Below are 16,486 nucleotides of genomic sequence, written 5' to 3'. Positions count from 1 at the left end.
TTATTTTCTGGAGCCATTTAACTTGATTAGATTTGCAAGACTTTTCAGGTGTACCTGTAAGTGTGATCGCAAAAGACAAATCAGTTGATTTTTGAAACTGCTGCTTCTTTAAACCTTGTCACACTGATAAACACTTCAATTTCTTTCCAGAATGAGTTATCAAATGGCGTTTCAGATCTCTTTGATATGGGAAACACTTCTCACACTGAAGACATGGGAACTTCTCTCTGGTGTGAGTTATCACATGATTCTCATAGTGTTTCCTGTCTGTGAAACTCTTTCCACAATGGCGACATCTAAAACAGTTAGAGTGAATCCTCATGTGGCATTTTAGGTTATCTTTAAATCTGAAACTCTTTCCACACTGACCACATGTGAATGGCTTCTCTCCAGTGTGAATTCTCATGTGGTTATTAAGGGTCAATTTATGTCTAAAACTCTTTCCACACTGATCACATGTAAATTGATTTTCTCCCGTGTGAATATTCATGTGTTTCCTTAGGCTTTGTTCCCGTGTGAAGCCATTCCCACACAGAGTGCAGGTGAAAGAGCTCTCTCCAGTGTGAACTCTCATATGGGCTATAAGGTTTCCTTTTCCAGCGAAACTCTTTCCACACTGTTGGCAGGTGTAAGGGTTCTCTCCAGTGTGAATTCTCATGTGCCTGTTAAAGCTTTCTTTTCGATTGAAACTTGTTCCACACTGTTTGCAGGCGAAAGACTTCTCTCCAGTGTGAACTCTCATGTGGACTTTAAGGTTTCCTTTTCCACTGAAACTCTTTCCACACTGTTGGCAGGTGAAAAGGCTCTCTTCAGTGTGAATTCTCATGTGGACTATAAGGCTTCCTTGTTGATTGAAACTCTCTCCACACTGTTGGCAGGTGTAAGGCTTCTCTCCAGTGTGGATTCTCATGTGAACATTAAGGTTTGCTTTTCGGTTGAAACTCTTTCCACACTGTTGGCAGATGTACGGCTTCTCTCCAGTGTGAACTCTCATGTGAACGTTAAGATTTCCTTTGTGTCTGAAACTCTTTCCACACTGTTGGCAGGTGAAATAACTTTTAGTTCCTGTCTTTTGAGCTCTTTTTTGTGAGGAAGTCTTTTTAGCCTGTGTCGATCTTTCTCCAGTCATGAAATTGTGATGTTTATTATAATGGTCTTTCTCTTCTTCCCTTTCATTAAGTTCAATGACTTGCCTCTTTCAGTTCCATGAGGTCTAGGGCAAAAACATACATAAAACAATTTAGACATTTAAAGCATCAAAACCAACAACATGTACGTTATATACCCTATTCTATCCAATGGATCAGGGGTGGGCAGCTTTGGTCCTGGAGGGCCACTAGCAAAGTTAAGTTTCATCCCTTATCAAAGTCGCCTGCCTGTAAAAAAGTCCAGAAGCCTTTGGGTTAAATTTGGGGGTTAGGTTGAATTTTGCAGGTGTGTTTGATCAAGGATGGAGCTAAAGTCTGCAGAATAGTGTCCCTCCAGGACCAGAGCAGGGTTCCTACACAATTTTCATTTCAAAATTCCATACTTTTCCAGACTCGAATTTCCAGACTTCCTACAGATTTTTCCGACCATATTTAACTTGTTCTGATCAAATGTTTTCAAATTCAACTGCTAACAAGTGTTACATTCTAAAGATTTAGTATTGGCGTTTTTGCCTTTTATTAGGATAGGAAAGTAGCTAGACAGGAAGTAAGGTGGGAGAGAGAGGGGGGCGGGATTGGGAAAAGTCCATGAGGCAGGACTCGAACTCGGGTCTCCCGAAGCACAACAGCACTACATGGCGACGCACTTACCCACAATGCTATCGGCACTGACAAGTATGTTACACTCTGAGTCAAAACCTCTATGTAGGCTATCTAATATTTAGAAATCCTATATTAAAATATTGCCTTTTGTGACCTTAACGATCAAAATGCTAAATCAGTCACAATTTTTTTTAAAGGGTTATTAAGTTACCCAAAAATTACCCAAAAATGTAATTTCTATCATAATTTACTTACCCTCATGTCATTCTAAACTAATAAGACTTTTGTTAATCTTGGAAATCTTGGACACATGAAGATATTTAAAGGATTAGTTCACCTTAAAATGAAAATGTCCTAATCATTTACTCACCCCAATGCCATCCAGAATGGCAACCAACTCAGTTGGTTGCTCAAAAACTTAATTTATCTTTCACTGAAGAAAGTAAGTCATGGATATCTTGGATGGCATTGACAGTATTTTCAAAGATACTGAATGAAATGTTGAGCCCCTGAAGAGGTATAAGATATACACTATATTGCCACAAGTATTGGGGCACCCCTCCAAATCATTGAATTCAGTCACTTCCATGGCCACAGGTGTATAAAATCAAGCACTAGGCATGCAGACACTTCTACAAACATTTGTGAAAGAATGGGTCGCTCTTAGGATCTCTGTGAACTCAAGCGTGGTACCGTGATTGGTTGCCAACTATGCAATAAATCCATTCGTGAAATTTCCTCTGAACTAAATATTCCACTCTCAACTGTTAGTGGTGTTATACCAAAGTGGTAGCAATTGGGAACAACAGCAACTAAGCCATGAAGTGGTTGGCCAGTGGTGTGGCCTACCACTTCAGAGCGGGGTCAGCGCATGCTGAGGGTCACAGTGCGCAGAAGTCACTAACCTTCTGCAGAGTCAATAGCTACAGACCTCCAAACGTCATGTGGCCTTCAGATTAGCTCAAGAACAGTGTGTAGAGCTTCATGGAATGGGTTTCCATGGCCGAGCAGCTCATCCAAGCCTTACATCATCAAGTGCAATGAAAAGTTTATGTTTGAAATCATGTTTCTTGTTTCTGTCCCAAACAGAACAAACTGTTTGGGACAGAAACAAGATTTCAAACAGATACAAGATTTTGCTTACCACGTTGGCAGATAATTTAGCTTGTTTTAAACAAAAACTTCTCCCTCGGTATAACTTGAAATAACAGAAATATACCTATTGTACAGTAGAGGGTACTTTGATTAATAGTAATAATACTGATTTGATTTGATTTGAAAAAATTGCTTACAACGTTTACTCCTGACTGTAAATTAAGCAGTAATAAAAAAACATGATATCCTGTGAATCCACTAGAATTGAAAGAGAAAAAAGAAAATGTGATACAGATTTTTGGTCAAACCGCCCTGCGCTACTTTCACTGACCTTGACTGTTCACTGCCCATCTTTCAACCCGAGCTGCTGAGTTCTTGGCCATTTTCAAGAAACTGCTCAAGAGGCATCTTTTTCGGCAACAGTTGACCCATTAATACTAGCACTTACTATTCCATTTAAAAAACCCTTGCTCCATGTACTGTGCTGGACTAACTGGGACTGATCATGGCACTTGAATATTTCTGCTCTGTTGTTGGTTTGATTACTTCTATTGTAACTTCTACTCGCTTTTGTAAAGTTTCCCCACCTTTTTGTTAGGGATTTTTATATGCTGGAGTGCCAGACAGGATTTCTGTCATCACTTTAAGTTTCAAGTAAAAAAAAAAAAGTACAAAGATCTTGTGTAGTCAGCTTTGCCTTGCTCTTAGACCGCACATGACTGGCGTTTCAGAGCGTTTCTGTTCAGAATGCTGCGCTCCATCACTGCATGTGCTGTGACTTTAACCTGCATTTTTAGACTAATCCTGAGTATTTAATTTAAGTTGCATGCATTTTGTTCTTGCACTGATGTTAAATGTGTAGCCATTTTGCACACTGACAGACAGTTTGAGATAGGGCTGAACGATTAATTGCATTTGCGATAATATCGCGATATGCTATAACGCAATTTCCTAACCGCAAAGGCTGCGATTACAGTCTGGTCACGTGACACGCGAGAGTAAAGTCTGCAGAAGAAGCATCAACTTGGCACGTTACACATAGCCTATCATATGCCTGGCCTAAAAGAAAAAAAAAACTATTTGTGTTTGATCTATCTAATATGGTGTTGTTCATACTATAGGCTACTATCATCTCTCCAATGATTCTGGATCGATTCTGAGCTTAGATTTTAACTGCAGGTGCGCGGTGGCGCTGCGTGTGTTTTAGAAACACCCGTATTCTGATTGCTTCCATTATATCTCTCTCACACACACACACACACACACACACATACAATCACGCACGCAACGTTCGGAAAGGTTGACGGCGCGAATTGCAATGACATTCGCAGGCTTCTTTGCACAGGATAAGCGCTGTGAGAAACTGATGTCACGCTTACTGTGTGTGTTCTCGCCCGCCGGTATTTTCCTTACAAATGCTCGTTAGAAACTCACTGACAGAAGGTTTTCCATTTCAAATGCTCACACGGCGCATTGTGAAGAGTGCTTGCGAGCACGCGTCTGTGCGCGTCTCAAAATGCTTTTATGACGCAAAATTAATGTAAACACCATCAGTAATGTTTTAATGAATTAAACAGACAGGGCAAAAACATCTCATATTTCAAAAGAGATCTGTGCATTAATGTGAATGCAGGTCTCCCGCTGTCTATGATGTCATGATTAATAATCAAACAGTAAAGCTGAGAAAGAGAAAAATCACTCACAGTTCAGACACTCTTAAATACTGAAAGCACTCTTTGTTCATTGCTTGTAATATGTTTTTTTGTTTCTCTTTATGATTTACTACTTTGTTTTGCAGCTATATTAGTTTATATATTTAAAATTATCAACATGCAATTGTTTTAATTAAAATGTTATAATGTGTAGTTATTTTAAAAAGCTTATAATTACATATATCATAATAAAAAACATTAATTATTAATATTAATCTTATTAATTTATTAAAAACTTAAAAATTAAAAAGTTCAAGAATTGTTTTGGAATCGGATCGTGACTCCCAGAATCGGAATCGGATTGTGAGGTACCAATTAAAGATTTCCACCATTACTATACAATGATGTATTGTTGAATAATACAGAAGATAAAGAGTTTAAAAAATAATCGCTTATTAAATCGCAATCGCAATATTGATTAAAAAAAAAAATCGCAATTAGATTTTTTTCCAAAATCGTTCAGCCCTAGTTTGAAAGATATATTTGAGTATTGTGTGTATCGGATAGTTTACACAATCAAATGATTCTGACACTTTTTGCCATTGAAATGACTTGGAAAAAGTGTCCCAATAAACCAGAATTCACCCTATGCTAACTACTTTTTCAAAATGGTAGCTTAAATGTAACTTAACTACTTTAACTTACAAGTAGCTTGTAAAGCTACAGTTTCAGAGTAGCTTGCCCAACACTAAATAGAGACGTAGGCCAGTAAGATCTGTGATAAGATCTCCCCTAGCCTCAAGAGGAGCGTTAGCGACTGGCGCTAGTGGTTGCGGCCTTTAGCATCCATGTTAGCACCCTCCTCCCACACCTGAGACTCCGGTTCGAAGGACCGGTTAAATATTTCCAAATAAATAACCTAATTCAAGTAATGTTCTTTATCTTGTGTTCTCACTCAGCAGCAGCTGTTTATAGTCATATGTATATGTAAGGCTATACAGTGCTTACACCTTTGCATTGCAGATGATTAATGGTGATTAATTTAGAGGTAAATATTTAGTGTATTTACTATTTCTTGTAAAATACAAAATATTAAAGGTAAAAATATTATTGATATTCTTCAAAATTATTCATTTCTGTAGAGCTGGATATTTAATATTGATCAAATGACTGAGTTCAGTTTTGAGAATGAAACCAACCTGTTTGTTCCTCAGTTTCTTCATGTTTCACTCTCAATGTTTCTTCAATCTTCACGTCTTCTCTCTCCTCTTTCTCTGTTTGTTCCTCAGTTTCTTCATGTTTCACTCTCAATGTTTCTTCAATCTTCACGTCTTCTCTCTCCTCTTTCTCTGTTTGTTCCTCAGTTTCTTCATGTTTCACTCTCAATGTTTCTTCAATCTTCACGTCTTCTCTCTCCTCTTTCTGTTTGTTCCTCAGTTTCTTCATGTTTCACTCTCAATGTTTCTTCAATCTTCACGTCTTCACTCTCTTCTTTCTCTGTTTGTTCCTCAGTTTCTTCATGTTTCACTCTCAATGTTTCTTCAATCTTCACGTCTTCACTCTCCTCTTTCTCTGTTTGTTCCTCAGTTTCTTCATGTTTCACTCTCAATGTTTCTTCAATCTTCACGTCTTCTCTCTCCTCTTTCTCTGTTTGTTCCTCAGTTTCTTCATGTTTCACTCTCAATGTTTCTTCAATCTACAGGTCTTCACTCTCCTTTTTAATTAACGCCATAATTATAATAGTATGTCACGTGGATCTCAGTCGCTCCACCCAAAGTTTAACTTTGTGTTTGTCCTGTTTAAGATGAGAATAATTAACAGAAAGGAAAATAAATCAAAACTAAATCTCTGAGAGTGTCTCAATCAGTTCAGTCACTGGTAAGAGAGTCAGAAAGAGAGTTAATGGATTACAGATACAGTAGTATACTGTATAGACACACCATGCCATTTATGATCTACATTTCATATTTAATGAATTAAATATGAGCAGTTTAGCAGTTTGTTAAAGTTGTCATGACACATGTTAGTGTTTGTTCTCGTTCATTTACACTGGTTGAGCAACACGAGTCGTGAATCGAATCACTGAATCATTTAGCAAAGTATTTGATTCAATTGATTCGGAGATTCGAAAAGCTCAGTTTCTCCATCATTACTCACCAGAGACTGAACTCGTGTTTATGATGAACTGATTCACGATAGAGGGAGAGAAATGAGACGCAGCTTTTCTGTTGCTGGTGTGGATGCGATTTACTGACACAAAATATCCTTCATTGAAGTTAGTTAAAGCTTTACAATGTTACATTCAATAGTGAATAATCTATTTTCACATTGCTTGTAAAAAAAATGTTAATCATTGACCGGTTTCTATAGATTTAAACAGATTAAATTCTTAAAACAAACCTTTCATTAGCCGAATCACAACAGATGCAGGAGCGGGCGCAGCCTTATGACGTCACATCACCACACCAAAATAAAAGTCCCGTTCACACTCAGCTGTCTACAATCACAGAAGTGCAGAGAAATGTCTGTCTGTTTAATATTTTTTTTACCAGATAATATATATTAAACTTAAAACAGTGACAGATGTGATAAAAATAAACATGTTAAAAGAGTGTATGAGTTAATAAAGCAGAGTTCATACATGTGTCCGAATTTAAACACATGAGAGTCAGTGTGTTTTGACAATATTATTAAAAATGTGGACAAATAAAGTTAATGTGAGTCTAAAATGTGTAACAAAAAAAAACTAAAAACATTTAAAGAATGAAAAGGAAAAGAAGCAATAAAATGTTATACATGTAAATGTAATTTCTTAAATACAAACTACTATTGCTAAAAGGTTCAGTCCAAATACAAAATGTAATATTTCACAGAATTGTAATGAAATCAAAAGTCAAGTCTTCAATGTCAAGGGCCATTTACTGTATTAAGCAGAACGCCACAGAACTTGGCAATTTTTGGATGAATAAATCATAAGTAGGGCTGTACAATGAATCAGATATCGATACGGACTAGTGTCTGTGAATATTAAAGCTCATAAAGACTTAAAGTTAATGAAATCTGAAGTCTGTGTGTTGTGCCGTGTCTGTGTGAGTGAGCGCTGCAGTTTCAAATTTGTAAACCAACATAACAAAAAAAGAGAATATCAGCAAATACTTTTTATATAGAATAGTGTTGTCACGATAAGATATTTGCAACAATCACATTATTATCAATCATGTTAACACTAACCACTATTCTGAACAGGTTGGGATGACCGAAATCTTGTATCATGATACGAGTAATTTAATATTTTTTAATGTAATATTATAATTACAATATACAATATATTTACAATATAAAAGATATTTAATTTAATTGTATCTTTTTTTTTTTTTAAATAAGTACAAACGAAATGTAAAGTACAAACCATATGACAAAAACAGTGCTTTATTTTCAGCTACAGTAGCTCTAATTAACAGTAGCATTCAATAAAGAAATTAAATAATCAAATGTAAAAACAAAAATGCACAGTCTGTATAGTCACTCTGTAAATTAACCATACACAGATTCTTAATAAAAATATTAAAGTTTTTCAGTCAAGCATGGGGTGATTTTCTATTTTCTTCTGTTGTTTGATTGACATTAATCACACAGAATATTAGGTCCGGCCCTTTAAAGGGATAGTTCACCCAAAAATGAAAATGCTGTCATCATTTACTCACCCTCAAGATGTTCAAAACCTGTGTGAGTTTCTTTGTTCTGCTGAACACAAAAGAAGATAGAGCAACCATTGACTACCTTAGTTAGGGTGACCATATTTTGCTTACCGAAAACCACGACTCTCGGCCTGGCAATGAGATACTCAAATGATACTCGAAGTTTACTCAAAGATGCCTTATTCATTTCAACACATTTAAAGTATGTCCCCTCTGTATGGATAGAAAATTGTTATATTACAACATACCATCTTTAACCAAAGACACAAATGCAGATAGACGTCTCAGAGGTTACTCAACATGTTGTATTATGACAGGTTTCAAAAATAATGAATGAAATAATGATAGGAATAATGTCTCTTCTGTATTAGAAAAATAAATAAATTATAAATAACTAAAAAAAAAATACCTCCAAATTGAACAAAAATAGCTCTCACAAACTCACAAACAAAACGAACTAACAAAAGATATTTATATATTTAGTGTTCTTCTTCCTCTTTATCCTGTTTTTCTTCCTCATCCTCCTTGTTTGCCCATCTATATTTTGCTGCGGGCCCTATTAAACTTCTACTGCTACTACTTCTACACCTCTACTGCATTCACAGCATCCTCAGATTTCCCGGGTCTCATGAAGAACTCCGTCAGCTTTGTTGAGCTACTCTCACCTCGCACAGCTTTTTTATGTTTTTGGGTGTCCATGTGAGCTTTGAGATCTATGGCCCCCCCACTGGACACCGAAACACATGTGCCAGGTTTGCACACGGTGCACACAGCCTCACACTTGTCCCGACCGGGAGAGTAAGTGGGGAATTTCTTCTGTAACTAATTTGTGGGTAGGGTTGGTGAAGTTGTATGAGTGTTTATCCCACAGTGAGACTGGTATAGTCCCTGTGCTGTCTGCTATGGTGTCGTTTTTGACTTCTCATCCCGCTCCATATGCAGGAACCGGCGTGCTGGCGGCGTCCCCACTGAAGACGGATGCAGATCGGTCTGAAATCTGCAATAAACAACACAAAGACATTATTTGAATCAAGACGGGAGAACAAGTGAAATAAGGAACATTACAGCTTATAATTGTGGGTTGTAGAGCCAGATGTATCATGTTTATATTTTATACCTGCTTAAACTTGGAATGTTAGGTTGGTGTAGTTACACATATACAGCACTGAAAATATGTGGAGTATGTTTAAGAGCAAAAGACTACAATCAATAGTTACACTTTCAATAGTTACTTTTACTCAAAGGAGAATTTGTGTTTTTAAGTATAAGCCATAACGGCCTGTTTCTGCACAAACATTTTCATGGGTGGTAAAAAATTTTTTATGGTCTGTAAATTTGATTTTAAACAAAAGGGATAGTTTACCCAAAAATGAAAAATGAGTCCATGATTGAATCACCCTCAAGTCACCCTAGTAGTGTAAATGACATTCTAGTTTCAGACATTTGGAGTTTCATTAATAAAATGTCCGAGGCTTTATAATGGCAGTGAATGGGTGTTTCTGTCTTGAAGCCCATAAAAGTGCATCCATCCATTCTAAAGGTGCTCCACATGGCTCTGGGGGATTAATAAAGGCCTTCTGAAGCAAATCAATGCATTTGTAGAAGACAAATATAACGTTATAAAGTAAAATATCTATCTTCTGCCAGTCCACCTTCTGTATTGAACTTATGAAGAAAGTGTAGCACCTCTCTCCGTTTAAAATGCTTACACTACGTCCATTGTCATTGTAACAAGTCAAGTGGAAAACAATATTCTCAGATTATGTAATCGGTATGAAATGTGCATATGTGTGTCCACTGTAGAGATGATGAATCGGCATCGTCAAATTAATCTCTGCAGCCGAAAACACATAAAACATTATCAATAATTATTTTAATGTTTAGACAGTGTTTTTACACAACACAGTCAATCTTTGTTTGAAGACTCTTTATGTGTGCACTTGAGCGCTGATTAGGCTGTATTTAGGCCATTAAAGGCTCAGTATTTGATGGCTTATTAGTACAGGTGAATCAAAGTATTTGATTCAATTGACTCGGAGATTCAAAAAGTTCAGTTTCTCCATCTCTACTCGCCAGAGACTGAACTCGTGTTTATGATGAACTGATTCACGATAGAGGAAGAGAAATTAGACTTTTTTGTTACTGGTGTGAATGCGTTTTAGTCACACAAAATTTCCTTCATTAAAGTTAAATGAAGCACTACAATGTTACAATTAATAATTTCACATTGCTTGTAAAAACCGTAAAACATTGAACGGTTTCTATCAATTTAAACAGATTTAAACGACACTGTCTGCAACAATAACAAGTATGGAGGAGATGCAAGCAGTGCTGTTTTTGCTGGGTATGTATTGGTTTACTACAGAGGTAATTAACAAAACGGCGGAAAAGAGACGAGCACTGACACTAAAGCGTATTCTGAAAGCTTGTAAAGCTAGATTTAAAATTAGACAACGTATGTTATTATCAGCTATTACGGACATTGACCGTGAGATGGCTGAGACGAACGCGCGCCATCGGACAGAAAGAGCACGACTGGTAAGAAACTAATACATCAAAGTAAACCAGAGTTGTGAATAATGTTATTTTAGATAGCATCAACTTATTTTTTGCCACCTTTGTGTGTTTTAGATATGCGACTACTATCGAATGCGTCGTGTTTCGCCATCGGTTTGGGTACACAATAGAACAACGGAATGGTGGGACAGCGTGGTTCCAACTTTCACCGAAGCACAGTGGATAAAGAATTTCCGGATGTCTAATGTCGCGTTCACACCGGACGCGATTCGCGCGAAGGTGGACGCGTGTACATTTTGAGTTTACTCGCGCGTGACATTCACTGCACAACAGATGCGAATTCGCGTCATGGGCGGGGCTTCCGCCAGCAGCTCGTCTCGTTGAGAAATGGCTGACATGGGCTGTGTTTACATGTCTTTTTTTTTTGTTCATATCTACTGTTAATGTGTGATAAAACGTAGTTTTAAGACTTTTTCAGTCGATAATGTAGTTGTTTAAAGCTCAAATCTGTGGTTTATTTACATAAACAGTGCCTATTTGAACATTTTATCTGCCGTTGTCGGAGCTGTGAGCTCCAGCGGACAGCGGCGCTCAGCGCACGTTAAAGCCGGCGAGGGCAACCTTTCCTCGGCCAGTCCTTCTGCCGTCTCCCGCTGGCTCTGATGTCTCTGTGGTGTGTCTCGAGCTATAATTCGTCTTGTAACGGCCGATCTTTGGTCTCATGGATCTATAATTTGTTCCCTGGCAAATCGTTTAGGCTGAGGGCAAAGATAAGTTTCATTACTTTATATTTTTAGGCTATAACTGTACTTTGCAGTTGTAACGTTAGCCTACTAGCACTGACTTTGAATGTTTGACTGCATTGTTTGCTTTATTTCATGTATAGCTTGTTATACATTACTTATACTTTTGTATTATTGATCATACATAAACTTGCATTTAACAAAAAGAGACTGGGTTGTGTTTCATGTCATTTAATGTTATCACAGTGATAATCATATTGTCTGAACCAGATATTAATATACAGATTTTCTCCTCATTGTTGTCACTACTAGAGCAAGCTCCTGATTGGTTAACGCGGCGCGAAATATCCGCCAAAGTTCAGATTTTTCAACTTGAGCGTTTTGCGCGATTCACGCGAATCACGCGTTCAAAACGCTCAATTCGTGTCCTTCGCGCCGCCTCAATCGCGCGAATCTCGCCGCAGAATGCCATTTCGCGTCTCTGCATTGACTTAACATGTAAATCACTCGCGTGAATCGCGTCCGGTGTGAACGCACCATTAGGATACTTTTCTGTATCTCTGTCGTCGCTTGCAACCTCAACTGGAGAGACATGATACAAACTACCGACATTGTGTACCCATTCAAAAAAGAATTGCCATTGCACTGTGGAAACTTGCAACCAACTCAGAGTACAGAAGCATCTCTCATTTATTTGGAGTTGGAATTGTTACTGTGTCACTGTGTACACGATTTCTGCTCATCTGTTGAGAAGGTACTCATGCAAGAAGTTATTCAGTTACCAAACACTGAAAAGCTGAAGGAAATGGCGACATATTTTGAGCGCAGATGGGGGTTGCCACAGTGTGTAGGTGCAATTGATGGGTCACACATCCCCATTCTTGGACCAGAGGAGCACCACACAGAGTACTTCAACCGAAAGGGCTGGCATTCGATCATCCTGCAGGCTGTTGTGGATGGAAGGGGTCTCTTTTGGAATATTTTTGTTGGAGCGCCAGGGAGCCTGCATTAGAGCCCTGCGCGGGACTGTTTTCTTCATCCCGCACCCACCGCATTTCTGACCATTACCGCCCACTCCCGCAACGTATGTGTTACACTCCCGCCCGCTCCCGCAATATGTATGTCCACTCCCGCCCGCACCCGCAAAACTCTGAGAATTTATTCCCGCACAATAATAGAGATGCATTGATTTTGTGTCTTCTCCCGTCCCGCAGGAAAAAAAAACACGTATTTGTATTGATATTATTAAAGAGATTCATGGGGTTGTTTGTTTCGTTTCCCTGGCCTGCATGTAAAAAAAAAAAAAAAAGACAAATACATTCAAATATAATTTCGTTTTTATCAAAAACTTTGCACATAAAAATAGACTGCTTTGCAAAACAGAAAACAGAAAAACAGATTTAGAAACAAAAAACAGATCCCAATTCGTCGGTCAGTTCCGACATACGTCGAACGTGACCGACTGAAAGGAAACCTGAGAAAACATGCTTCAACAGAACGTAATGTGAACACAAAATAGTAAACGGACGTTTAGAAACAATCCATTTCCACTCACTAAACTTCTATGTATTGTTTGTCAAAAACACCAAACAGTCAACTTGACCTGCAGGGAGTGCTGAGCGTTTTTGGTGAGGTATGATCAAGTAGCTATGTATTTGCCAGCTGCGCAATATGTGGATACATATAACGTTATACCGCATGATTTTGCTTACCAAAACAATTGAGAAACTTCTCCAAATGTCAGACTTTCCTTGTTTAGCTTTTGTGCTGTAAATACCTCGTTTGAGGTTCTTGAGGCTCTACATCATCTATTGACATCTTCTCCATCATGTCGTTAGGCAACCTCCCTATCCCGCCGATTCCCGCGGTGTTTTTTTTAGCCGCCCATTCCCGCCCGCAACAAAATTCAAACCACCCGCTCCCGCGAGATTTACAATCCCAATGCAGCCCTCTAGCCTGCATGATGCCAGAGTGCTGCGTTTGTCAGGCTTGTGGGACCTTGTGGACAGGGGTTTGTTACTACCAGATGTAACACAGAACATTTGTGGACATGATATGGGGTACTATGTCCTTGGTGACACAGCCTATCCTTTGAAGAGCTGGCTGATGAAACCTTTCACTGACAACGGACGACTGACATCCCAACAACTTGTGTACAATCAGAAAACAAGCAGAGCCAGGGTGGTGGTTGAGAATGCTTTTGGCAGACTGAAGGGCAGATGGAGGGCATTGCTAAAACGAAATGACTGCAGTACACCCAAGGTCAAGTCCCTGGTGATAGCATGTTGTGTTCTGCATAACCTCTGCGAAATGAATGGTGACGAGTTCAGAGAAGAATGGGTTACGAGTACTTTAAACCAGCCTGACGGAGCTCTGTCATCCACTGTAGAAGCTGAGGGTCTCGACGCACGTACAGGTCTAATGAAGTTTTTGACTACAATGTAGTAAACTTCAGTGGCACAAGAATAGAGATGAGTGCTTTTTGTTTTGTTTGTTTTTTAATGGGAAAAATAACCTTTAGAGGCTGCAATGGACATTTTCTATGCTGTATACACCTGTTGTACATTGTTTAAAGTGTACCTTTTGATTTTAATAAAAAAAAGTTTACTGCTGCATCACGCTTTGGTTTTACATTATTCTGTTAACAGTCACCCCCCATTTGGGCAGAGAGAGCATGAATTACATCCTTTTAAAAATGATTGCTGCTAATGTGTCCTTGTGACAACACACATAACCAAGGTATCAGACTCAGAATTGTAGACTGACTGTTTATATGATAGAAATGTATAAAAATACATAAATATTACACATTTGTATATAAGGAAGCTAAAGCCAAGTTGTATTTTTTAGCATTGTTCTTTTTACAAGGCTTTGCCATAAATATAAAACGTCATAAGTGACTTATCAGGTTGTTAAACACATTACCAACACTGCTTATTTAAACGTGCACTTTCACCTGGTTTGACCATTTTAATGCAAAATGGGATGATGGGCAATCCAGAATCTGAATGTGTTGTAATAGCTCAATTCCAAAACAAAAGATTTTCTATAAAAGGATAATGAGGTTTCAGTCATGACAGATGTGTGAAAAGTTAATTTAATGAAAACAATAGACTGAATTAAGCGGTTGAAAGATTAGGTACTAGACTGCAATTATTTTATAGATAAGATGCTTATCACAATAACATCTCTTAGCATTCAAAAAATAAAAAATAAAATTACATGACTAGTATTACAATATGCTTCATTAAATGCACAATTTTAGAGATTTCTTCCTCAAATTTGAAATGAAGCAGGACCACACTTATGGCTTCACTTAAGTTGTGGTTATAAGTTATTATACTACATTCACATAGTTATACATTTAAAAAATATAATATTTGGGTTTTCTAGATATGTTTATGTGCATATTCAGAAAGACTTGCGAGCAGCAGCCCTTTTATTTGCTTCCTACACTATATTAATATAATTAGAATGTGGTAACAAGCAGTATTTGTCTCTACATGTTGTTTACATCTTTACAATATAGCTTGTGTTGAAGGTTAACTTCTAACCGGCACTTCAAACTTTACCGTCAGTGCTAAAATTACCATGGAAATGAAAAGACACAGTGACATTTTACACATTTGACTTTATTTTAAACAGATTAGCTCTTACAAAATGAAAATAAATTAAATAAAAGTGCGCAAAGACAAATAAATTATTAGAACAATAAAATGAAAATATAAAATGTGAAAACAACAATATATATATATATATATATATATATATATATATATATATATATATATATATATATATATATATATATATATATATATATATATATATATATATATATATATATATATTAAAAAAAAGTGTATTTTCCAGTAACCTGTCCAAGAGCTGGAACTGACATCATGGTGCCAGGACAACTGTCTCTCTCTGAAAGTTAACAAGACCAAAGAACTGATTGTGGACTTCAGGAAGAGACAGCATCGGTCATACTCCCCTCTTATGATCAGCGGGACACCGGTAGAGAGAGTGAGCAGCTTCAAATACCTGGGTGTGAACATCTCCGAGGATCTGACCTGGACTACACACATCCAGACACAGGTGAAAAAAGCCAGGCAAAGACTGTACCACCTGCGCCAGCTGAGGAAATTCAGGGTTTCACCAGCCATCCTGAAAACCTTCTATCGAGGGGCGATAGAAAGTGTCCTGACTCAGTGCATCACAGCGTGGTACGGGAACAGCACCAGTCACGACTGCAAAGCCCTGCAAAGAGTGGTGCGCTTATCCGAGCGCATCTCAGGCTCAGCTCTCCCGTCTCTGCAGGACATCTACACCAAACGCTGCAGAGGTAGAGCTACCAAAATCATCAGAGACATAAATCACCCTGCAAACTCTCACTTCACCCTGCTGCCATCTGGTAAGCGCTTCCGTAGCCTGATGGCAAAGACTGAAAGACTCAGGAGGAGTTTCTTCCCCCAGGCCATCAGACTCCTGAACTCAGTCACGTGACTTCACTTCACCCCGCACACGCATACACATCCAGTTTATACATTAACATTCACATACTGCCATTGCACTGCACTTTACGTTCCTATTGTTACTGTGTAACAACCTGTAATAAACCTGTTTGCACATCATACTCCTGTTTGCACATTATACTCCGATTTGCAATTATACCTATTGCATGCACATCATACTTCTCTATATATAAATATATATATATATTTTATGTTAACCACTTATTTTTAAGTCTACAGTTTATCTCACTTATCATATCCACTTACTTTATACTTTATATTTTATATTTTTATTTTATTTTTTTATTTTTATCTTATTTCCTATTTTTATCTTACTTGATTTATTTATAACTCTACTTATGTTAATACTTTTTATTCTAATTTTATTCTATTTCTATTTTAATTTCCCTTGTGTTCTTGTAACTGTTATTTGCACTGTCCATGGAGCGGACCTGTTTACATTTCACTGCCAGTTGTATATTGTGTATATAACTGTGTATGTGACAAATAAAACTC

Source organism: Gobio gobio, assembly GCF_949357685.1.
Source record: "Gobio gobio genome assembly, chromosome: 1".
Taxonomy (NCBI): Eukaryota; Metazoa; Chordata; class Actinopteri; order Cypriniformes; family Gobionidae; genus Gobio; species Gobio gobio.
This window is presented reverse-complemented; position numbering follows the sequence as displayed.